Consider the following 22,994-nt stretch of genomic DNA (forward strand, 5'->3'; position numbering starts at 1 on the left):
TGTGCCCCAGTCCCGTGGCGCATGGGGCAGACTCCAAGGGGCACGCTGCCTGCACCACTGCACGTGCGCTTGTCTTGGAGGAGTGGCTGGACCTTCCTGCTCTTCCCCTGCGTGTAGCCGACTCAGGATTTGGGCCCTTCGGGCAACCAGTGTAGGAGGATGGGAGATGCAATCTGCCCTCAAGCTGCCTGGGGGCCAGCCCAGTGCCGGAGCCCCGATGGAGTGCGAGCAATGTGGGGTTTACCCAGGGGCTTCGGTGTGGGCGGGTTTTCAGGGAGTCTGTGACATCATCAGGTAAACCATAACCGGGGGACAAGCTGGAGAAAAGAGCCCCAAGGCAGGAGGAGAGCAAGCTCGGAGAACCTCTGGGAAACCGGGAGGACTGAGGTCGCCGTATCGAGAGATGTCACGCGATCAGAGCCATCGACACCGGGCAGCAACACCAGACCCAAACCCCAAGGCCTGTGGGACCCTGGAAAGGCTTGGACGGGAACCGGCAGGTGAGGAGCAGGGCGGGGACAGGTGCGCAGGGCGTGTCCTGCAACACAGGGAACACAGCTCCTGCCAGAGCCGCGGCTCCCACAAGCTGCCCTGGCTCAGTTCCGGAGCTTAGTGGAGAGAGGGAGGGATGTTCTCAAGGCAGGTGATGCCCAGCGGGAACAGCTGGCCCCGCAGGTCCAGGGCCTCCACAGGATCCACCAGTGCAGGTCACAGATACGGGAGACAGCCTGAGCAGGTGCGGCTTCTTCTTCCTGTAATTGTCCCTCAAACAGTGTTGCGGGATCGCTGAGACTACAGCACTTACATTGTGTTAAGGGGCATGAGTGACGGAGAGATGCTCTCGAGCCCAGAGGATCGTGCAGGTTGCCAGTCAATACTGCGCCGTTCTATCTGAGGAACTTGAGGCCTGGAACCCATCCACTGCAGACATCAAGGGACCGCCGTGACCTGAAATCTGAGAACAAGTGTTCTCCATCCTGGAATTTCCCTGAACCCGACTCAGGGTCATGCATGTCATTCAAAGGGAAAGACTGATCTGAGGGACATTGCTGACCTGTCCTCCTAGAATCACGTGGTGGGCAGTTAAGAACCATTTAAGCTCCGGTAGTAGAAAGTGAATGAAAGGTATAACCACACAGCAAGAAAACACAGTGGGTGTTTTCTCTGCTCCATTTGCAAGAATATTTCTTTCTGTCTATTAGTGTTGGATGAAAGTCTGCACTTCTTGCTGCTGTGGAATGATTATGCACCACTGAATACCAGGTGGAAAGCCTGCTAAGGAGGACTTCCAGGCTTGGGGACGCGAAGGTTAATTTGTCATTAGCCACTGCAGTGTAAGGACTTTAGTTCAAAGTGCCACTAAACTAAAGATGCAGCTTAAAATGCTTAAGGTGTTTTTAAAAAGTCTAACTATTCCTACAAAATGGGAAGTTGTTAAGCAATAGGCTCCATAACTTTCAAGTTGGAAAAATAAGCTGGGCCACAGGAGAGCAGTGTAGTTTGGGGCTCCAGAAGCAGTGGACAGAGCAGTTGCCCATCCTGGCAGTGACCTTCAGAGGTGAACTGTGGACCTGAGGCCAAAGCAGGCCCTGCAGGTTGCTCAAGTCCCCCTCAACACGCATGTCTTGTCTGCTTCAGAACCTGGAAGGCTTGGGTCTCTGACCCATTCGTCCCCTCAGTAGCGGGTGTGACGATGACGCGGGTGTCATGTGAAACACGAGCCTCGGGGCAGGGTTTTGGGCCAGGAGTCCCGCCTGGTCCCCAGCTGCCACGTCTTGCCGGCGGCAGGTTGGCGTGCTCTGCTTACCCCTCCACAAGGCCACTGCACCCCACAGGTCTCCAGGACATGGCCTGCTCGCTGCTACACGGGGACCCCGAGTCCATGTCCAGGTGATCTTCCCATCGCGCCTCCCTCTGCGCTGCTGATTCCTGAACCAGCCAGATGTGGCCAAGGACCCTGCACTTCCCAGCCTGGGGAAGCGAGGAGCCCTGTCCAGAGGGGCAGCGTCCAGGAGGGGAAGCTGGCATGGTGGGCAGAGTGCAGTGCATGCCCCGGTTTCTGCAGCCAGTGAATGTGACCCTCACTGGACACCGGAATGTTGTGAGGTGACCAACTCAAGGACACGATGTGGCAGGGCTGCTTTGCATTGTTGGGTGGACTCAGTGGAACTGCAAGTGTCCCCCAGAGGGAGGCAGAGATGCATCATTGAGAAGGACGTGTGGCCGTGCACATGGATGCCTGGGGGCACGAGGCAGGTGGGCCACGGGGCGCTGGAGAGGTGAAGGAGGACCAGCTGAGTCTGGACCCCGCCCTCAGTGCTATGAGATGGCACTGCTGTGCGTGGTCACCTGGGAGCTCCTGTGCTGCAGGTACAGGGTGGCCTTAGGGACGTCCACCAGCCAGGGGCACCTCAGGTGGTCTGACCCCTGCTTCCTGGTGCATGGCAGAGCAATGGGCCTCAGGATGGGGCAGGGAGCCACTGGTGGATGGAGACGGAGGGGCCGTGGCACTCAGGGGAGCTCAGCACACTGCAGGGGCAGCTCCCCATCGCAGGGCTGCTGTGGGTGAGGAGCAAGTCCGGCCTGCCCCACAGCCACTCCGACACACGCCTTTTCTGTCCTGGGTTCCACCATTGTCCACCGAGGGTGCAAGAGAAATAACCCAGGGTCCTGGGCTGGAGCTGTTCGGGAGCCGGTCTGACTGCTTTGCATTTCACTTCTGCTTCACTGGGGCCCAGTGAATGTGGCCATGGCCACGATGGGGCCACAAAGCAGAGCTTGGCCACATCAGGGGACAGGAGGCCCTTGACGCACAGTCTGCCCTGCAACCTGTCTGTGGGCATGGGTGTTTTTTCCCCTATAAACTTGCTAACTTTAGGAATTGGCATTTCAAATATCTCATATCAAAGAGTATTTGCTTTTCAAAGCAGAGGAAGAAGCGGACCCGCCGTCCTTGCCTCCAGGGAAAGGTTGAGGGGCTCAGGCGAGCTCCTCCTCTCCCGTGTGGCAACACTTCCAAGCCAGCCTGTTTTCTTTTTCTTAATAAGCTGGCTAAAGAGCCGCTGGTTCTGTGACGGGGAGAGCGTGCTGTCCTGAGTGCGTCCAGCAGCCCTGGGGTGCCCCGTAGCAGAGCCCTCCTCTGCTGCCTCGTCCTGCAGGTCTTTCTCTGCACAGCCCAGCCTTGAGACTTGCAGCCAACGACTCAGCCTCCTGCTCCAGGCCGCTGGGCCCGTGCCCCTCAGCGCCGAGTGGGTGGGATTGAGGGCACCACACCAAGCCCACTGCGACCTCAGTTCCCCCCGGGGTAGAAGCAGACCATGCCTGGACTCCCAGCAGCCGCTCTGCACCGACTCTGCCCCCGCAGGTCCCCAGCCCCAGAGGGAAAGCCTCATCTCCAGCGTGAGGCCAGGACAGTCACTCTGTCCAAGCTTCGGGAGTGACCCCCAAGCTGGCGCGAGGTTCTGTGTGTTTCTTCCGCCCTTCATCTCAGCCTTTCTGTGTCTTGAGGTTCAGCTGCGGCGCTCAGAGCTGCAATCAGCTGGGTCTGGACTCAAGTGCAGCATGATCTTCTCCGACGGCTGGTGTTACCACGGACTGTCCCAATCCCGGCGTGTCCCAATCTGCTGGTTTCCCTGTGCTGCCTCCTGATGCCCCCCAGCTGTTGGGGTCCCCAGCTGATATGGGTTTGCATTGCTGCTTGGCCCTGCTGAGCTGCCTTGTGAGCTGCACATTCTGCAGCGGCTCTTCCTGGGTCACTGACCAACTTGCCTGCAAGGTCAGGCAAATCCCAGGTCCCCACATCCGTGACCGTCCTGCGCGGGCCAGCCACCCCGTGTGTCCTCCAGCAGAAGCCAGTCAGGCAGCATGGATGTGAATATCGTTGTGCGCATCCTTTCCTGTGAAGATGGTGGGCGTTTAGCCCATGGCCGCTCACCCTGCGGCTCGTGCAGTTGAGGCGGCTCTGTTTCTCCCCGGAGCTGCAACCACCCTCTCCTTCTGACCAGTCCTCAGGGATTTCCCTTACGGTGCATCTGTGGATGACAACCCCTGTCTTTCCTCTGTCTGAAAACGTCCCTTCACCCTCCCCTGGTGTGGCAACGCCTGTCCAGCTTTCAGTGTAGACGCCATGGTCTACACTGGAGTCCCGCATGTGGCTGCCCATGTAGCTGCTGGGGACGCTGGCCGCGGGAGGCTTTCCCTGCTCTCTGGTCTCTGCCGGGGGCGTCACCAGGTGCCTGAAGATGACGCCTGCTGCTGCCACTGGGGTCCCGGTGCCTTCAGAAGGCGGGAGGCCTGTGGGACGCCCCGCCTGCGTGCCCCGAGCAAAGCCTTCCTCTGTGCCTTGTTCCTCTTGGGCTCCAGGCGCGGGAGCCCCACTTGCCTCCCCTCCTGTGCTTCCGTCACCTTCCCTCTTTATAGACATTAATCTTGATTTTTTTCTGATCCATTAAATCACTAATTTACTCTTCAGTTCACAGGCATTTTCTGCTAATTCTATCAACTGAGTTCCTAATTCCCATTATTATAGTTTTCAATTCTAAAATTTCCATTTTCTTTTTAAGATGATTTCGATCGTGTCCTGAAATGTAACACGTGTTCAGTTCCATAAGCTAGACCATCGTAACGGGCTTAGATTCCTCTTGGGCAGTCCCCTGTCTCAGGACTTCTGTGGCCATCTTCCCTTGGGGTTTGGTCGGATCTGCCTGGTGGCCTTTCACTCTGGCTGAGTTGGGGGCGTGGTGGATGGGGTGCGCCCTTTCCCAGGCTCTGTATTGTGCTCCCTCGGGAAGACTTACTTTGCTCCTTCCGCCGACCGGGCCAGGGCAGGGCTGGGCAGGGCACCCCACCCCAACACACGTCTATCCCTGGTGTGACTGAAGCTGTGTTCCACGCCTGTGGGAATCCAGCTGTGTCCAGCGGCCCTCTCCGGGAAGCAGCCCAGGCCCACTGAACACCCTGGTATTTCCCGAGACTTCCCCTTGCTGGGCTGTGAGCCCCAGGCACACCCACGTCCTGCAGTGTGGCCATGCCCTCAGTTCAGATTCCCCGGTCCTGGGGGCCAGCTGGTACCAGCAGTGCTCGCCCTGGAAGGAGGAGGTGATGGGGACGCAGGCCATGGCCCTGGGGCTCTGCCTGGAGCCCTGGCTGTCTGAGGCCTACAGGTGGATCACACAGCCTCCTACTCAGAGCCAGCAGGAGGATTCTAAAGCAGGCCTGTGGGTCATGGCGAGAGCCCATCCCCCTTCCCCAGTCCCAGGGGTCTTATGTTGGCTGTTAGGTCTGAAGACAGTCACGGGCCTGAGCGCTCCCAAGCCCTCCAGCGCGCAGCCCAAGAGTTCCCTATGCGAGGTGACAGCAGCAGCTCATGCACAGCCCGTTTGTCCCCTCGTGAACCCCTGCTTCGTCAGAATCAATGGGAGGGTCTCACAACAGGCGAGGAAGCTCCTGGAGTGACCCATGTGTGGCCGTCCCTGGGACCCACACATGGTGGCCCTGTGCCTCCTGCCTCCCTGCGGGCTCCTGCTGAGCTCAAAACAGCTGCAAAGGGTGCAGCGGCCTCAGGGCCTGCGCCTCCCGTGGGCAGCCACCCAACACGTTCCGGTACCAGTTCCAGGGCAGCGTGAAGCTGCAGGATGAACTCATGTGTGCCTATTCTAAAGGAAAGGTGTCCATGAGTAAGAACTGAGGCCACAGTCCTCAGGTGAGCAGCCTTACAGATACTAAGGGCAGCATTGTTCTTAAATAAAGTCACAAAACCCCCGCTAAAATCAGCAGTATGGTTTGGAGAACAGCAGCATGATGTTTATTGTAGACCACTTTATGTGTGATGGCATTCAGGAAATCTTTTTGTCTTGACTGTAAAATGCAACTCAGGACTGCTCCACACACCAGTGCAAGCATGATCCGGAAGGGGCACTGCAGCCCCATCTCTGAACGCAGCTGCCCTGGTCCCCGCATCCTGGCTTCCTGATCCTCACAGTGGTCTGTTCCACCCCAATTCCTTCCCAACCCTAGTGAGTTCAGTCTGTGACAGGCAGTGAGGTGCCAGGGAGCTTGTAGTTCCTGCTCATTTGCCTTGGCTTGGAATTTGCCAGGTAGAAGTAGCACGTCCATCTCCACAGTGTGGACTGCAGGGGTCTAGAGCCAAACCCCAAACGAGTCTGTGACAATGCCACATTCCCAAGTGTCACCAGTGGCATCCGGAGCTCAGACCTGCACACTGGACTCGGCTATGATGCTGCAGCACCAGGTGGGGCTGGCCACGAGCAGCATCTGCCTAGGTTGTTTCCATCCCAGAGTCCGGCAAACAGACAGCGAGTCCACGATTCTTAATGAGCAAAGCCTCACCTTCAAGGGCAGAGAGACCAAGGGTCCAGAAGGTCCTTAGTGTTGGAGGGCCTAACTGTGAAGAACTGGGGTCCAACTCCACGGGTCAGCAGCAGGGTCTGGAAGCTGTGTCCCAGACCAACAGCACTCACTTCCCCTGGCAGAGGGGTCACGCTGCAGGAAATCTCCCGAGCAGCTCTGCGCCCATGGGCTCCTGCAGATGCCACCTTCCCCCGATGGCAGGGCCCAGCCCCAAAGAGCCCCTCTGTCTGGGGAAAGCAAGGACTCCTAGAGGAAGCTCTGCTGGGACCCACACAGACCTGAGGGAAGAGTCAGAGTCTGGAAGAAAGCCTGCAGACAGAGCTGACTGCCATCTGCACGGCAGTGTCTCAGTGCCCACCCTCTGCCCCGGCAGAGGCCCCCGTCCTGGGTGCAGGAGCTCAGGGTGCTCTGCTGCAGGTTCCCACACCGAGGCTCTCAGTGTGGTGTGGACAGGAATCAACCAACGTGAACCACCCAGAAGAACAATGGCGGGGAGAGAAGCTAAGGCTGCCGGGGACCGCGGGCCCCATCCTGAAGTGCTCAAGTGGCTCTGCGGCTCCTCAGGGTCTCTCCTCGGAGCAGAAGGACTGCTGGAGCACAGTCCAGAGGTGTCCCACAGGCATTTGCAGCAGAACGTGAGACATTCCGCTCAGCCCTTGGATTCTAGGAACTTGGCACCGTGGGAGGGTGTGGCAGGGCGCACGGCAGAGCAGGTGCTGAGGATCAGTCCTGGTGCTGGCCCAGGCGGTGCCTCCTGGAGGAGTCTCCAGAGGTGTGGCTTCTACCCAGTGCCCACAGGGCTGATGGGCTCCTCTGGGCAGGGATGCTGTTGACCGCCATTTCACCTGGGCAACAGGTGCAGGGTCCTCCGGGGGCACTTCACAAATGTGCAGGACAGGACTCAAACGCTGGAGTTTGTGTGCTGTGCTCAACTGACTTTGTGGAGGCCGAACAGCTGACCTTAGGCTCCGTGGGCAAACCAGTGCCCTGGGGAGTGGTCCTTGGTGCGGTCTTCTGCTTGATAGGATGGGATTCGGGGGGAGTCCGAGTTGGAAAACTCGAACCTCTGGCAAGCGAGCTCAGCAAGGCTCATCACTCCTGTGGACGTAATCGGGGTCCTGATGTGCCGCTAGTTCTCACCCGGATGTTGCCACTCCACCCCCTTTGCAGACGCTGCCCCGGTTCCTCACACTGACCCGGCTCAGGCCACTGGATATCCTTCCGTGGGAAGAGGAAGGTCCCTCTGCAGAATGCTGTGGGCCCTTCCGTAGAGAGGCGAGCTGGGGAAGCTTGGGCTGTTTCTCCATTTGCTCAGCTAGATTAGAAGCTGCCTCACAGAATGCTCTGCCGGATCCCACACGAGGGACATGGTTCTGACATTTTCTCAGGGTCTCTAACGCTGAGGAAAAGCAGATGGTGTTTACGTGACAAACCCAGACCTGACCTGCTAGTTTTATCACTTCCTGTGACCCAGTTCCTCACAATCTGCCACCTGCTCGGGTCCCAGAGCAGGACGGGCAGGCGTGCCCAGCTCACCCTGCATCCCACGCCAGTGCGGCTGTTCCATCTCCTCCGGGCTCTGGAGCCGGAGCGCCAGGGACCGCGTTCACGCTCCAGACCCACGCAGACCTCCTCAGCATCTCCAGCGAATGAGTCTCCTCTGGTGTGAGTCGTGTGGAAGCTCCAGAGTGTCTGCAGCAACAGTCTGCTCAAGCGCTGACAGCCTTTTGTCTCATCCTTCATCTACTCACTTGTTTGTCCAATAGTGCTGACCTCCCGTGGGCCGGCACTGGAAGATACCGGGTAGAGTGAGGTGGACAGGTTCTGGACTTCAGTGAAACCTCTTCCCAAAAGAGAAGTACAGAAAATAAATCAATAATTAGGAAAACGTAAAATCAGGGCCCAGAATGAAGGAGAAATTGAAGGTCAACATGGAAAACATAGTGTCAATCCTCACAACAGGGAGGAGTGACATGCAAGCACTTATTTATCTATTAAAAGAATTAAAAACCCATTGCATGTTAATATGAGGCATAAATTCATGAAAAACTGCCACGTTTCCACAGCAAGGGAACACCGTCAGGGCCCTGGTTTCCCCGCAGCACCGTGTCCACCAGAGGCTGTTCTCTCCAGCTGGGGCCCCTGCAGGCCACGTGGGCTGCTCTGCCCAACCCAGCTGAAAAGGGTCCTCCGCACAGGCTGCATCCTTAACGGGCAGGCCTTGAGGACCCCTCGAGGGTGTGTGGGCCCCGAGGCCTGGAGCCCCTCTGAGGACTGCCCCAGTGGGACATGTAAGGACGGTCAGGGTGGGGAGGGCTGGTCCTGGGCCATGGCAGCTCCGCAAGCAGCTCAGTTTGGAGGTGCCATAGTGCAGTAGGAGTAGGGCTCCTGAGGACTCTGTGGGCACACCGTGCTGTCCCCGCCCTGGTGGACCGTCCCCATGGCTCGGTGAGGACCGTGGAGCAGAGGGAGTGGGCCTGGGAGCTGGCTGGTGGGCCGTCTTCTAGACCCATGTCCTGTGGCTGGGGTCTCAGACAGCAGACGCCCCCTGGAGTCGGTGCTTCAGATCCGGAGAGTGGGATTCCCACAGGCTAGGAGTCACGTGCCCACCCACGTGGCAGGAGGCGGCTTCTGTCTTTCACTCCTCTTAGAGATGTGTCCCGAGACTCGCCCACTCTGCCTGCCTGTGCTCTGGTGAGCCCCTCAGCAAGATGGTGGCAGCTTCACCAGGTCCCCGGAGCTCCTGCCATCCCCAGCAAGCAGGAAACTCCAAGCAAAGGATCATCTGCCCAGGCAGAGCCCCGGGAGGAAGGCCTGGGCAGCATGGTCAGGGAGGGACAGGCGACGCCCAGCTTCCTCCACTCTGGGCCCTGGTTTTCATCACATCTGGGGAGTCTCTGCAGGCCTGGTCCATGGCTGGGGCTGGTTCCCGGGCGACGTAGAAGAGGGACTGAAGGAAGAGGGACTGTGTTCAATGACAGATTGGCATCAAGCTCTGTCACTCTGCCGTCCACCCACGGCACACCTGGTGTGAGGCTCTGTGAACCCTCAACCTCAGGGACAAGTGCCCAACCCCATATTGGGCCACACCACCAAACAGCAGAATCTGCTTTCAGAACAAAGCAGTTTCAAATCATATGCTATGGTGAGTCTGCCCATGTTACAATTAAATTCCTGTAATCCTGAGGCAGATGTGTTCTTGTGTCTTGTGCCTACATAAACATGGTGTTTTGGAATAGCAAGGGTGGGTGTGTGAGAGGAGGGAGATTTTACCAATCAATTGCACATTTATTTATTTTTAACGTGAGGGCTTTATTCAAAATAGTTCGGCTTGCGCTGGAGTGTTGAACCAGCCTCTAAAGGAGATCTTAAGTTCGGCATTTGATATTTAACGTAGACATAAGCAGATGTATATAAAATTAGGGGCACTCATTGGGGAACATTTTTGGGAAGGAAGATGCTTTCAAGAACTTAGCGCATGAGGTAAACAGTAAATCTGGTGAGCAAGCAGCTCTGGCTGGAGAGTGTGCTGAAGCTGGGGACCAAGGTTCCAAATGAGCATGTGTGACTTTCAGAGTGTATTTTTAGCTGGCTCTTAGGTGTCTGTGCCTCCTCTCCTTCCAAAACCATCCCTAATTCCCCAGAGCGTGCCTGCTCCCTCTGCCACTCATAGCCCGCTCGGCGCCTGCTCCTTTTCACTGGGGCTAAGCTGGCTTCCTCTCTGCAGCTCATCAATACGGAACTGATTTGGAGCTGAGCTGTATAATAATCAGCCTTTCTGCAGCCAGCCCCACACTTGCCTGGTAATTAAGGCCTGATGGTTGTGTTGACGGCAAATGAAAGAAAATGGCTTTGTTCTCCCTTCCCCGGGCTTGATTGCGGGTTCTCGCTCTCACCTGAATCCGACCCATTCTGCATTGTGCCGTGATTGCTGGAGTGCCAGTAATTGCAGTCCTGGCAGATGACATTTCCATGCAGCACACTCTGTACGGCTCCGGAGGGATCCGACAGAGCTGGAAGCTGGGGAAGCTCATCAAAGACAGATTAGGAAATGCCTGCACGGAGTGGGAGCCCCACACCAAACACCAGAGCCTTTCCTGTGACATTTGCTTTTACGTAACGGGCTGGTGTCTGCAGCCCGCTCACCTTGTGTCTGCAATCCAAGAAGACGGGGCCTGTGAGTAGGATTGCAGGCTAAGTTCATCAAGGCCAGGTTTGAGTCATACCTTTTGAAAAATCCTCAGTCTGCTTCTCAAGAGAGGGATCAGTAACAAATAAAACTAAATAACAATGAACTCCCATCAGGAGCCTGCGTGGAATGTGCTATTTCCTTGGTAAATTGCATTGCTTGAAACCTGTGTGTGACTTCAAGCTGTTGTCTTCAGACCCTGGTATGCAGAAAGGCAGAATTCGCTTTGGAGGGGAGTAGTCCAATCTCACTGGCCTTGGTATCTGGACATGAAGGAACTGCCCCCAGGTGGAGATGTGTCCAGGATCACAAAGCAAACGTCGAAGCTCAGTCGGCATCCTCTACCGGGGAGGCGCGACAAGAAAGCCACATTTACCAGCAGGTGAACGTGCTGCGCGCAGCTCAGCGTTGCAGAGGGGTGCACACTTTCACCTCCTTCCACACGGGGTGTGGAGGATGGGTCAGGCGGCTGGCACTGAAGCAGAAAGGAGGCCGAGCTCCAGAGCCCTCTCGAGAGAGACTTACTTCAGGGACTTCCGGAAGTGGTCACTGATGGGTCACACCTTAGCTGCTCCCTTCCACTTTGCCGACCCTCAAGACTCCTATCCAGCACCGTGAGCAGCAGGCGGCCCATTACAGAGGCACCAGACCTGGGCACTCACCAGATCCCTGTTGCAGATCTTACCCACCAACTTCCCTGTGTCTTTGGTGCTGTGCACGCAAGCAGAGCTTCCAAAGATGGTGGGAAGCGCAGCAGGGCCCTGAACCTACCAGCAGGGGGCGCAGGGCTCAGGAAGCCAGGCTTTGGCCCTCCGCCCATGGTCCCCACCAGATGAATGGATTAGCTCGCACACAGAACAATTTATTGTGAATTGCTTGGTTTTGAGCAGAGATATTAAACACAGGAAAGTAAGATAGGCGGTGTACTGAATGGCTGGGAGGTTATAATTGAGTAATACGTGGCTGCTATGCAAAATCAATGTGGTAAAGATGCCCCGACCCCCGACCTTCAGGGTGTTATCCGTATGCTCTGTGCTGGGTGTGCATCAGGGCGTGGAGAGCGCCAGGTGCTTATTGAGCACACACTGGGCCCTGGTGGCGTGTGCTCTGTAGAGGCCGGCTGCTGTGGTGAGGCCTTTAGTGGGGCAGGGGCTCCCCAACGCTCAGGTGCGCACGGCCACCGAGAACAGTGGACTCACTTCTGAGCTCCTGTCTTACTAGCCTGTTACGGGGCCGAGCTGGGACAGTCCTGTTCTTTGGCTATATTTTTGTGGGGAACCACTGTTCCCTCCCTAGACCCCAAGGGACAGACAATGGCCAGCCAGAAGCAGAACTTTTGTCCCTGGCCAGCTGCAAACCACTGAGAGTGCCACCACACTGTTCTTTGGCAAGTCCAGGCCACGCAGGGCCCCACGTCGCCAAGCTAGCCTTGGCCTCACCAGGAGGGAGCCTGAGGCAGTCTGGCTGGTCCTCCCTTGGCCTTCTTCCCTTAGAATCAATGGTGACTCAAACGTTGGCCATCCCAGGATGATGGGCACCATGTGAAACGAATTCCTTAGGACATGATGATCAGGGGTGGATTTCTGCTGCAGGGCCTCATGGGGTCTGCGTGACAGGTTTCACCATCTGGAGGGCAAGTGTCCCTAAGCACTCCAAGGGATCTTGCAGCCAGGGGACCCTGCAGGAAGGAGACCCTGCTCCTTGGCCATGGCTCCCAGGGCACAAGGGGAGTCGGGTCTGGGGTGCAGTAAGCTCTCATCCCAGAGGCTGTTGCTCAGTTCTGGGAGCTGGCTGCTGAGGAGAAGCATGGAAATACGCAGCCCAGTGTTTCAGAACCTCAGTGTGCCCCAGGTCCATGCCCAGCTCCAGGATCTTTGTCAGATTACCTTCCCGAAAATCAGCGATTTCTGAAAATAAAGCTAATAATCTCTCTCTTGCCCTGCTCTCAAGATTGTTTGAGGATCAAATGAAGGAATTAGCATGAGACTGCTGTAACGCCGAAGTCCTTTGTCTCTGGGGGCAGCTAGCTGGAGGACACATTTGTACAGAGGAGCCTCATTTCTGTGTGCAGCTCCTGCTTATTTCTTTGTAAAGGAAATGTCTGGGAGCTCAGAGTCACCTCATGCTCGGCCCTCATCCCAGAAAGAGAGCGACCCCGTGCAGCAGAGTCTGGGAAGGAAGGGTGGCACGCGCTCACGCCCCTGTGGGTGGGGCTTTTACTCAAAGGCGCAGCCTTCAGTTAGGTGGAACCAAGAACACATTCCAGTCACAGTTGCAATCACGGCTCTCGACAGAGAGTGACTGAATCTTCTGAGGCCTCGCAGCTACAACTCTGCTTTTCTACCCAAGGATTCCTTGAAACCTGTGGAGTTCAGTAGGCAAGTGACACCACCATCCAGCGAGTCGCTGTGCCTCCGAAGCAGAGTTGAGCGCCCCACTGTGAGCACTGTGCACGGCACCCTGCAGCACCCTGCACCCTGGAGCACACGTGCCTTCCTGTGTTCCTGGCTCTTCGCTGCTTGTGCATGCACGCCCAGACGCCCGCCGGCTCCGAGTCCTGAGTTCCACCTCTGACTTTTCTGGTGCAGGTGGCTTGCTTTCTTTTGAAAAGCAACTTGTGTCTTTCCAATTGGCCAGCCAACATTTATGAGGATGTAGTGTGTGAAGTGCTGTGTGGAAGCCACAGAGCAGCAATGTCCGCAGTGCTAAGGGACTCAGCGTCCACCTCGTGGATATTATTTAGTTGAGCCATTTAATACGGTCCTGCCTTCTGCCCCTGGCAATGTGAAGACCAGCAGATGTGATTCCTTTCTTGTCTCCCAGGACTTGCCATCGCCATGGTTATTGACAAGGGCAGCGGCAGAAGTGGGAAGCCCTGGAGAAACTGGCGGGCCCTCCCCTCGTAGATGTGGGAGACACTCCTGGGTGCTCAGACTCGGGTCCTGTGCAGGCAGCAAGTATGGAGAGCGCTGCACTCCCGACTCGCAGGACACGGCCCACCGAGACTGGAGACATCTGGACGCCTCCAGTGGACAGCGGTGGGATGCCATGCAGGTTGAAGCCTGGCTGAGAAAGGCTGCTCTACCTCCAGGGCCCCGGCAGTCCTTGCCCAGGGGCCACAGCTGAGAGGCAGAGGATGCCACACGGCCAGCTTGGCCGTCCGCCGGGCTGCTGCAACGCGAGTTCTCCTCCCGTTCTGACCAGCTCCAGCTGCTCCTCTGCCCGCTGGACCCGTGTCTCCACCTGGGCACTGGCTCCTGTGAAGCCCCTCCTAGCTCTGAACTGTGAGGCAGGGTCAGGGATCCATGACGGCAGCCCACAGTGTGGACACCTGCTGAGCGGGTGGGACGGAGAGGGAGCCAGGCCGGCCCAGATCTCCTCACCAGGTTCCAGGAGGAGCGATGGGGCTGGGAAGCAGGTGGGGGAGGCAGCCTGAGCTCAGCAGGCCCATGGGGTCCTGGGAGGGAAGGGAAGGAGCGCTGTGCCGTGGGAAGCGTGCTCCAGCCATCCTGGAGGCTCAGGGCGGGGGAGCCACGCAGGTCAGGTTCCAGCTTCCCGCCAGGGAGGTGGCGTGCAGTCTCCCTCCCAGTCCTCGCCCAGGGCTCCCGCACCGAGCGGCTGTGAGACTCGCATCGTGGAACCCAGAGTCCCGCTTGTGGCTAATGCCCCTCTTCACGCTTCAAGCCATGTGAAGAGTCGCGCACAGAGGCCGCTGCTGGGACCTCTCCCTGCAGGGGCAGCTTGCGGGCCCCCAGCACCTGGTGTGGGCAGCCCAGGGCCCAGGACCCCTGCAGCCTGACAGCACCTCTGAGCGTGGTCCTGATTGCCAGGTGTGGCGCTGCCTTCTCTATCAGCCTGCACAGGTGGGGCTGCTTTTCAGGGAGCTGGAGGGAGACTTCTTCGCTGCCCTGGGGTTGGTGGGATTGGTGTGTCGGCAGTAGGAGGATCCCAGCCTGCTCCTTGCCTGATGTGAGCCAGAGTGGTTGGGAATCTTGCCGTTACCCAGAGACTTTGGAAGTGCAGACTTTTAACCTAAATGTAGTAATAGTTCTTTACAGTGATTGATAAATAACTCTCAAACATAGTGATAGATGTGTGAAATTATTATCATTTTCCGTTTTATTTTGTCACATGAATGTTACATGGATTTGCTTTGGTGATAAAATATTAAGCAATTAGAAGTATTAAGGAAAACAGGGAAAGCCCTCCCTAGTCCCAGCGATCCCCCTCTTCTTCCAAGATGATCTCTGTCGGCCATGGGGTCTGCATCATCCTAGACGTGGTCCTCTGCACCTGTCCTGGCCCCGGGGAAGCCCAGTGAGCTCCAGGTTCTTGTCTGTGTGCTCTACCTACATGTGGCGTACTGGGCATGTTGCTGGCTTTGGCCTGTCACCATGTCGCCGGATGTCCTGATTCTCTTGTGCGAGCCACTCACTGGGTGCTTGGATCAGCCCAGCTCTCCCGGTTTTCAATGCTGTGTTCCATGCGATGCCAGAGCGTCTTGGGGGCATGTGACGGTGCTGTGTGAAGGACGGCTTCCGATGGCCTGTGCACGTCGACACTCCCCTCCACCTGCCAGATCTTGACAGGGCTGTCCAGGGACATCCACGGCACCTACGTGAGAGGTCACCTGCCCTACCATCCCCATAGCCAGCGGACAGCCCCATGCAGGGGCCCTCTGGCCTGCTCTGGCTCACTGCCATGGGGACCCAAGTTTCCTTTCCAGTGTTGGTGTGAGAACCTACAAAGTGCAGGGTAGACACAGGCCTAAGCTTAGCAACACCTCGTCAGGTAGCAGTAGACGGAGCAAGTGCTGTTTCCAGCTACAGATAGCACCGCGTCACAAACCACAGTGCTGGTGCTCTCTGTGCTCTTGGTTGACATGCTGAAATCCACAGTCCCTCATCAGAGCGAGGTTCTATTCCAAGTGCCAATGCTGCCGTGACCTAGAGGAATCCTGAGATCAGACAGTCAGAGCATTGGAGGGAGGCTCAGACCTCCTGAACTGCCCAGATACACCCCCACACTCCAGACAACAAGAGTCATGGGCAAATACATAATGGATTTGGACTTTAAAACACACTAAAGAGGTGAACGAACATTCAAACATGGAAAGAAGGGAGATCTCTATATCTTCCAGCTGATTTTTTATTTCCTGCTTTCATCTATTCCTATGATAATAGCTATCATCATTACGACTCCTTAAGCCTGTATCACAATTTAAAGCCAAAAGTGGTTTCATACACAAACTTGCAAAGCAGGTAGAGTCGTGTCCATTTCGCAGGTTGGGAACAAGTCCTGAGAGCAGAGGAGAGGCTGGGAGCAGGCAGAGCTGGAGGGCAGCCATTTGCCCTGCCGCAGGCTTCTGGGGCTCCCACGGCCTGGCGCGGGCAGGCCCTCCTCCGGCATCTGCCTCCACTGTAGACCTCCTCTTCCTGGCCCGTGATCTCTGAAGAGGATCATTCCTTCTCTCCTGAGAAACTGGAAAGGACACATTGCTTTGTGTAGATCACTGGGGGCTGTGTGTCCTCCCCGGAGCGTGGCCTACGTGAGGAACGTCCCCATGAGAGAGCGACTGCTGACGTTACTAACAGGAGTGGCACCAGAGGAGACACGGCCTTTGCTCACGCAGGGCCTGCTGCAGACCAAGGGCGAGACGTTTGTCCCTCTCAGCCACACCCCAAGCAACGGTCTCATGAAATCAGTGGGGGGACGTGCATGCCAGCCACGGGGACGCGAGGGGCAGCCTCAAGCACCGCTGCTCAGACACTCTCCTCCCCCCTGACCATCAGGATCCCAGGTTTGATCTCTTAAGTGCACAGGAGACGCTTTGGAAAGCGGGTTTCCTGTGAAGACAATGTAAGGCGAGCAAACAGCTGGATCTGGGGTCCCTGGAATTTGTTTCCAGGGGTCTGGTCAGAGTCCTATGTCTGCACTGAGGCCTCCCCCTGCTCGCTGTGCTGCACAACCAGGCTGGCAGCGTTGTCTGGCTCTTGTTGTTCAGTGTTACAAGCCTGGGGAAGAGGCGCTGTCAAAACATGTCCCTCATCTTTTAACCAATCTCCTGCAAAACTTCTAGGGAGAAAAATAAAAAGCAAAACCATTTCCACAGGAGTTAATCCTCAGCATTGACTCACATTGCCAAATGGACACACGTACGTGCCTCCTCAGCCAAACAGAGGGGTCTCTTTGAAACAAGAAATGTTAGGATAGGAAGGATGGCAGGATCCGTGTGCACAAAGTGAGCTGCTGCGTGCAGAGTTCTGGAAGCCCCTCCTCTCTGCTCTGGGGCCACTGGCCCTCCTAGACCAGGGTCGGGGATGCAGGCTCATTGTCCTGTTGCCAGCTGTGACAGCTTGACAGGTACTTCTGGGGGAGGAAGCACGTGTGCAGCACCAGCCAGCGTTGAGAGCCAGGCGTGCCCTTGCCACGCAGGCAGAGGCCGTCCGCGTGGAGCAGGACCCACGCTTCCTGTGCAGATGGCCCTGGCTAGAGCTCCTGGCAGGCAATCCTGCTAGAGGATGTCTTACATCAAGCCCACCCATGTGGTTGCCGGGTGGAGAACGTGAACTCGTAGTTCTTCCTTTGGGAATGTCAGAGAGCCTTGGCTGCGCTGGGTCTCCTTGACCCAGGAGTGGAAGCAGGCCGCCAGTCAAGAGCAGCTGTTGGAACGAGCCCACAGGGGTCACAATCGATATCAAATGCCACATTCCCACGCTGACTGCTTTCATGTGTGTGACTGAGAAAGTGTGGACGAGTTTCAGAAAGTCAAAGGAGGCTGCCCTGCAGCAGGTGTCCAGTGACCACTGGCTGGTCCTCCTCGGGCTTGTGCTGACAACCTGCAGCAGCCAGGGGACTGCGCATATGCTTCCCTCTCTGCCTTCCTGCTCAGAGCACAGGCATTGTCCTAGATAAATACTCCAGGATCTAGGTGAGTTTTAGGGGGAATGACGGACACCAGAGTGTTTGGGGGACGATTGTCTTCGTCAAGAAAAAGTTGAGGCCACAAGTCAACTACAAATAAAGGAACAATTAGAGTTGATAAAAATGCAGAGCTTCCCGCGTCGATGCTGTGTGGACATGTGTGGACCTGTGTGGACGTGTGTGGACCTGTGTGGACGTGTGTGGACCTGTGCGGACGTGTGTGGATGGAGTTCTGGGGACTGGTAGACAAGAGAAGGCTGCAAAACGGACTTTTCTCTACAAAGCTTTTTTGTATAGGGAGCTATAAATTACCATAAATGAGCCCCAAATTATAATTTATATTAAACCTTAACATATTTTAAAATGTTACAAAGTGACCGATGATTCTGGTTTGGGCACAAAGCTCGGGTTTCTCAGGATTGTTCACGCGCTCCCTGTGTATGTATCTGGACGATCTGCTCCCGGTCTGTTTCCGCCTTTGTCATCAGGGAAGACAATCAGCTCTGCCTGGCTGCTCAGCGAGTCACCCTATGGGTGGTGGCTGCCCACCCAGCCCCTCGTGCCCGTTTCGGCCCCCTCAAGCAGCGTGGCAGAGTCTTTAGAGGGTTGGTGAGAGCAGGCAGCCCAGCCCGCGGGCCTCCTGGTCCTGACACATGTGGCTGCTGCCCATTCACACCTCACTCTCAGTGCTGGAGACGGGATTTAATGAGCGACTCTGAATTTGGAGTTTGCACCGGAACGGTGGCTCTTCTCCTGAGACCTGCACCCTCACGTTCTGATTTTTTAGTTCATCTATTTTGTATTTTTATGAATTCTTCCTGTGGCAGTATTTGAAATAATATGGATATCTTATTTTTAAATTAGAGCAGTCAGTAGCTTCTAAGACCGAGGTGATATTGCAGAAATTCTTGGTAGAAGACTAATAAATAAATTTAGATTTTCCCTAATGAAGACGATTCCTTTGGTCATGGTTCTGCTGAGATAAAGCTGACGCCGTTCGGAAGTGCCTATGGCAACAGCAGACTACATTTTGTTATGAACGGAAGCACATTATTTCCGAGGAAGAGTTAAACATCTAAAATATATATCTCATTACAGCGTCTCCTAACTGCATCCAAGTATTAAAGAAGGCGATATAGCACAAAGTGGCCAGTAATGGGTCAATTGCTCGTTTTCCTCAACCCAGACATGTGTCTAAAGAGTTAAATAGCTCAGATTTCAAAGGAGTTGGGCCAGAGGTTAAAAGTGGTTCCTCCCTATCCAGGTTTCCTCCTGGGGTGCAGCTGCCTCCTGGGAACAGAGCTCCTTGCTCCAGGTGAGCCTGTGGGGGAGTGGGCAGGTCCTGGGTTCAGCTAGTTACCGCCCACCGTTGTTCTTTCCTCTAGAAATGAACGCCAAGGAGGACTGGTGAACCCGTCCCGCGGCCTCTGCTCTGTGGAGGAGGAGCGGCCCTGTCCAGAGAGAGCCCGACAACTCAGGTATGGCTGTTCTGGTGCTGCTCCTGTCTGGCTGAGGAGCTCTGCTGGCTGCAGGGAGCTCCGTGGCCTCTGGGAGGCAGTCAACAATCCTGTGTTCATCCTCTCACACGGCCATTCAGGCTAAAGGGCTGGCAGTTGAATTAGATGGTGCATACATTGTTCTCACTACTAAAGTTAAATGGGACAAGACTGATGGGTGCTTGCCTCTGGGTGCTGTGCAGAGTCCTTGGGGTGGCCAATGACAAGGAAATGGGACCAGAAACCCCAAAGGAAGGGACCCCTCAGAGTCACTGGAAACACCCACACTCACAGCAGCAGCAGGTGCTGAAGCTCACGAATTCTAACGCGGAGGTGGGTGGGGTGGCCGCCAGCTCCGAGCAGGCCTCCAGGCCTGCACACAGGCGTGGATGACTCCAGAGGCGCTGGCTTACCTCCCAGGGCCGGCACCCCGAGCACCACCGACACAGCTGGGAGAAGTAAGAAAGCCCGGGTCCAGGGGCAGTTCCTGAGAACGCTGTGTGAGCATCATCCTGGCCTGTGCTCTGCGGCTCGCGGTGCGTCAGTGGTTTGTCTGCCTGCTGAACACCCCGTTTGCCTGTCTGACAGCCCAAACTCTGTCCTCCCCCACCCCGGAAAGGAGGCTGCACCTCTCCCGACGCCCAGCCTGGTGGGTGCAGCTGCTCTAGCAGCTCTGCGGCTGCCTTGGTGGGTGACAGGGTTCACATCCCTCCTCTGCACCCGGCCCCTTTCCCTGAAAGAGGCCCTGCACCCCCTGGTGCCGCCGGACAGGCATTATGTTGAGGGGTCCATTACCACGTGGTTACAGGCAGCACAGCAGAAAGGAAAGATCCCACGTGTGAATTCACGCTCGGCTCGGAAGTCAGATTCTGATTGCAGGTGCTTTGCACACATGGGCTCTCTTATTTGGGCTGATTTCTCTGAGTTTAAGTAATAAGAACATTTAATGGAATATTTTATGATTCTGATTTTTAAACTTGGCTTTACAGAATTGGTATTTCTAACTCTGAGTTCAATGTTCGCGTTCAAATGGGGATCATCAGTGTAGTTCAACATCAAGCACGCAAGTGCAAATCTCACCACAAACTAGCAAAGTGCTGACAGAGAATGCTGATTCTGAAATAGAAATCCACGTCCACACCCAACACACTGCCCTTGACAGGCTCCCCAGGGGGAGGGCTGTGCTGGATTTTGAGAGCAGCACCCCGGGAGGCAGACAAGTGGGCGTGGCTGAGGGAGCACCTCTGCAGGCTGCAGCAGGTCCAATCAGAAAGGAAGACCACCAACGAGTGTGCCCCAGGGTTGCTCTGTCCTGGGGACACACGGCCTCGCTCCCTGTCGGGGCAGTGGTGAGTGTTTGAGGTCAGCTGGAGGCATGGGCAGCAGCAGAGATGCTTACACCTACACTCTGTGACTGCTGAACTTCTCATCCTGTCTCTCACTCTTTAACAATTAGCCCTGGATTCTCAGGTAATATTAGTTATTTATTTCCTGAATGTATGTCATATATCTCATCCATGGGTTCCTTCTAACCACTGGAAACAAAATATAAATCTACACATAATCGTCCATAAAATGGCAACTTATGGGCTGGGGAGATAGCTCAGTTGGCAGAGTGCTTGCCTTGCAAGCGCAAGGCCCTGGGTTCAATCCCCAGCACCACAAAAAAAAAAGGCAACTTGTGAGTCACATAAATTGGGCTGGACTTCATGGTGTAGAACCAGTGCTGTGGTTCATGTCTTGATTAGGGCTTGGTCCCTATGGTGATGCTGTTGGAGGTGGTAAAGCCTTTCATGGGAGGAGTTTAGGCCACTGGGGCGTGTCCTTGAAGGGGATAGTGGGGCCCTGGCTACCTCTTCTTCCTCTTGCCTGTCCAGCCATAAGGCAGATGGCCTTTCTCTGCCGCACCTCACTCTTTGATGGACTGCCAAAGGCCCCAAGCCATGGGCTCAATCAACTGACCATGGACTGAGACTTCTGAAACCGTGATCCCAAATCAGCTTCCTCTTCATAGGCTGACTACTCAGGTAGCTGCTATGGTGGTGGAACCTGACTACCATGAGCAGAGAGTCCGTGTGCACAGAAGGAATCACTGCCTGTACTGTGTGAAGTGAGCCACATACTGTGTGTGAACCGGTGGTCAGGGCCACGTTTCAATAAAACTTTATTTACAAAATGGATAGTAATGGATTTGGTACCTGTACCTTCTGCTAACGCATGGTGAAGATCTAAATTCATAGTCCTAAGGGGTCGCAATAATGTTTCAAAGAAGCACTATTACCCTTCCTTGCTCTGAAAACTTCAGTACTTGTACAGGATACAGTCTAAGGTGACAACAGGGCTGGGTCCCCATGTGAGGCAGGGAATGAGGACCCAACTCAGGGAGCAGCTGCCACAGAGCCCGTAGTGATAGAGAGAGCAGCTTCGTGATATCTGAGGAATCAGGGAAGGTCCCAGAAACCCCTAAGAACAGAAGTTCCAGTGTTTCTGTGGACTGCCACTCTGGCCAAGGAAGACCTTCCCAACACCCTCCTGCATGTCACGTGCAGTATATCCAGGTTGCAGCCAATGCAGGATGCCACCTCACCTGGACATCCAGGATGTGTTGGACCTGAACCTCTCATGCCAAAGGAGGAAAGCGAGCAGGGACCGTGCCCATGCCCTGTAGCCATGAGGGATCCTGGTGAGCCCCCAGGGCCACGCAGCATGTCTTGTCAACACGTGGCTCAGACAGTTTTCCCAAACTCTCTGTAAGGACAAAATGAGCATACGAGAGCTCAGAGGAGAACACACAAGACACAAAGGAGAATTGTTTCAAATCCCTGTAGATGATACCTTAGAAGCTTGATAAAGGGATGAATTTTGGAAAAGACTAATAATGCCATGGATTTTCTTTATTTCTCTCTTCCTTTTTTGGTATTGGCTATTAAACCCAAGAGCACTTTACCATGAGCCACATCCCCAGTTCTTATTTTTTTATTTTTAGAAACAATCTTGCTAAGTTGCTGAGGCCGGCTTTCAACTCACGATTCTCCTGCCTTAGCTCTGGGTTACAAGTGTGTGTCACTCTGCCCAGTGTGGTGTAACTCCTTCCGTTGAGATGGTCAGCCAGGGTGGTTGTGACTTTAAAGAATGCTCCACCTGATTCCAGACAGAGCCTGAATGAATCTTGCGGGAACGTAGCTAGGAGAAAACCTGCAGACGGTTCCTGCCACTCTGGCCAGTCCAGAGGGAAGAGGCTGGCGGGCCCCACGTAGTGTGGTGTCCAGTAGAAACCTTGGTGACAGCCCTAAGCAGTCAGTCCAGGGACACCACCAGCTCTACCAGACCCTCTGTGGCCTCCGAGAAGTCATATGGCTCCCTCAATCAGTCTCCCCATCAGCTAGATGGCTAGAATGACTTGTCCAAGGATTGCTTGAGATGAAGTGCACGAAGCACTAAACTTAGTCTGAATTTTGAGCTATTGTGTTTAAAACAGGGAGCGGGTGGAGGAGACCATGCCCTCGGGGTTGCTGCCACCCTTGCAACGCTCGTAACACATCACCCTTCAGATTGCCTGGTGCTAGGTCAGCAGCTGAGCATCAGAGAGGGTCAGGGCAGGTCTGGGCCCCACCATGTCTTAGAAGAAGCTTGTGGGAACAGGGCTTTGCCACAAGGCAGGAAGACAATTCAGGACCTGCCTCTTGACTGAAGCCACATGCTGTCCATCCAGAGCATCTCAGTGCTCACAGAAGCCTCTGGAGAGCTGGGTTCCTGGAGCAGCTGCCCTGCGTGTCCCTCCCCAGCACCTCCCCGGCTCCTGTACCAGGTGGACGCCCCAGGCAGCCCAGTAGTGAGTGAAGAAACCAGAGGGAAGGCTGGCTATTGGGAGTTCAGGCTCACAAAGCGCTGATGCGGAATGACCTCAATGATGAGGGGGTCAGAAGTAGGATGTGAACGCTGTGTGGTGTCTGATGTCTACATGGTGCGTGTTTTTGACTAGGGGTATTGTCTACGGCATTGCATGCCGTCTGATT

At 55.5% G+C, this 22,994-nt stretch overlaps 1 protein-coding gene across 1 annotated transcript in view; it reads left to right on the forward strand.

Annotated features, from left to right (window-relative positions):
• The window catches only part of MYT1L (myelin transcription factor 1 like), a 338,636-nt gene that overhangs the window by 79,482 nt on the left and 236,160 nt on the right, over window positions 1–22,994 (forward strand). Inside the window, exon 3 of the mRNA XM_079110560.1 lies at window positions 18,868–18,960. The gene's annotated coding sequence lies outside the window, so the exon portion shown is untranslated. The remainder of the gene's footprint in view (window positions 1–18,867; window positions 18,961–22,994) is intronic.

This window comes from Sciurus vulgaris (assembly GCF_902686455.1).
Source record: "Sciurus vulgaris genome assembly, chromosome: 14".
In the NCBI taxonomy this organism is placed as follows: domain Eukaryota; kingdom Metazoa; phylum Chordata; class Mammalia; order Rodentia; family Sciuridae; genus Sciurus; species Sciurus vulgaris.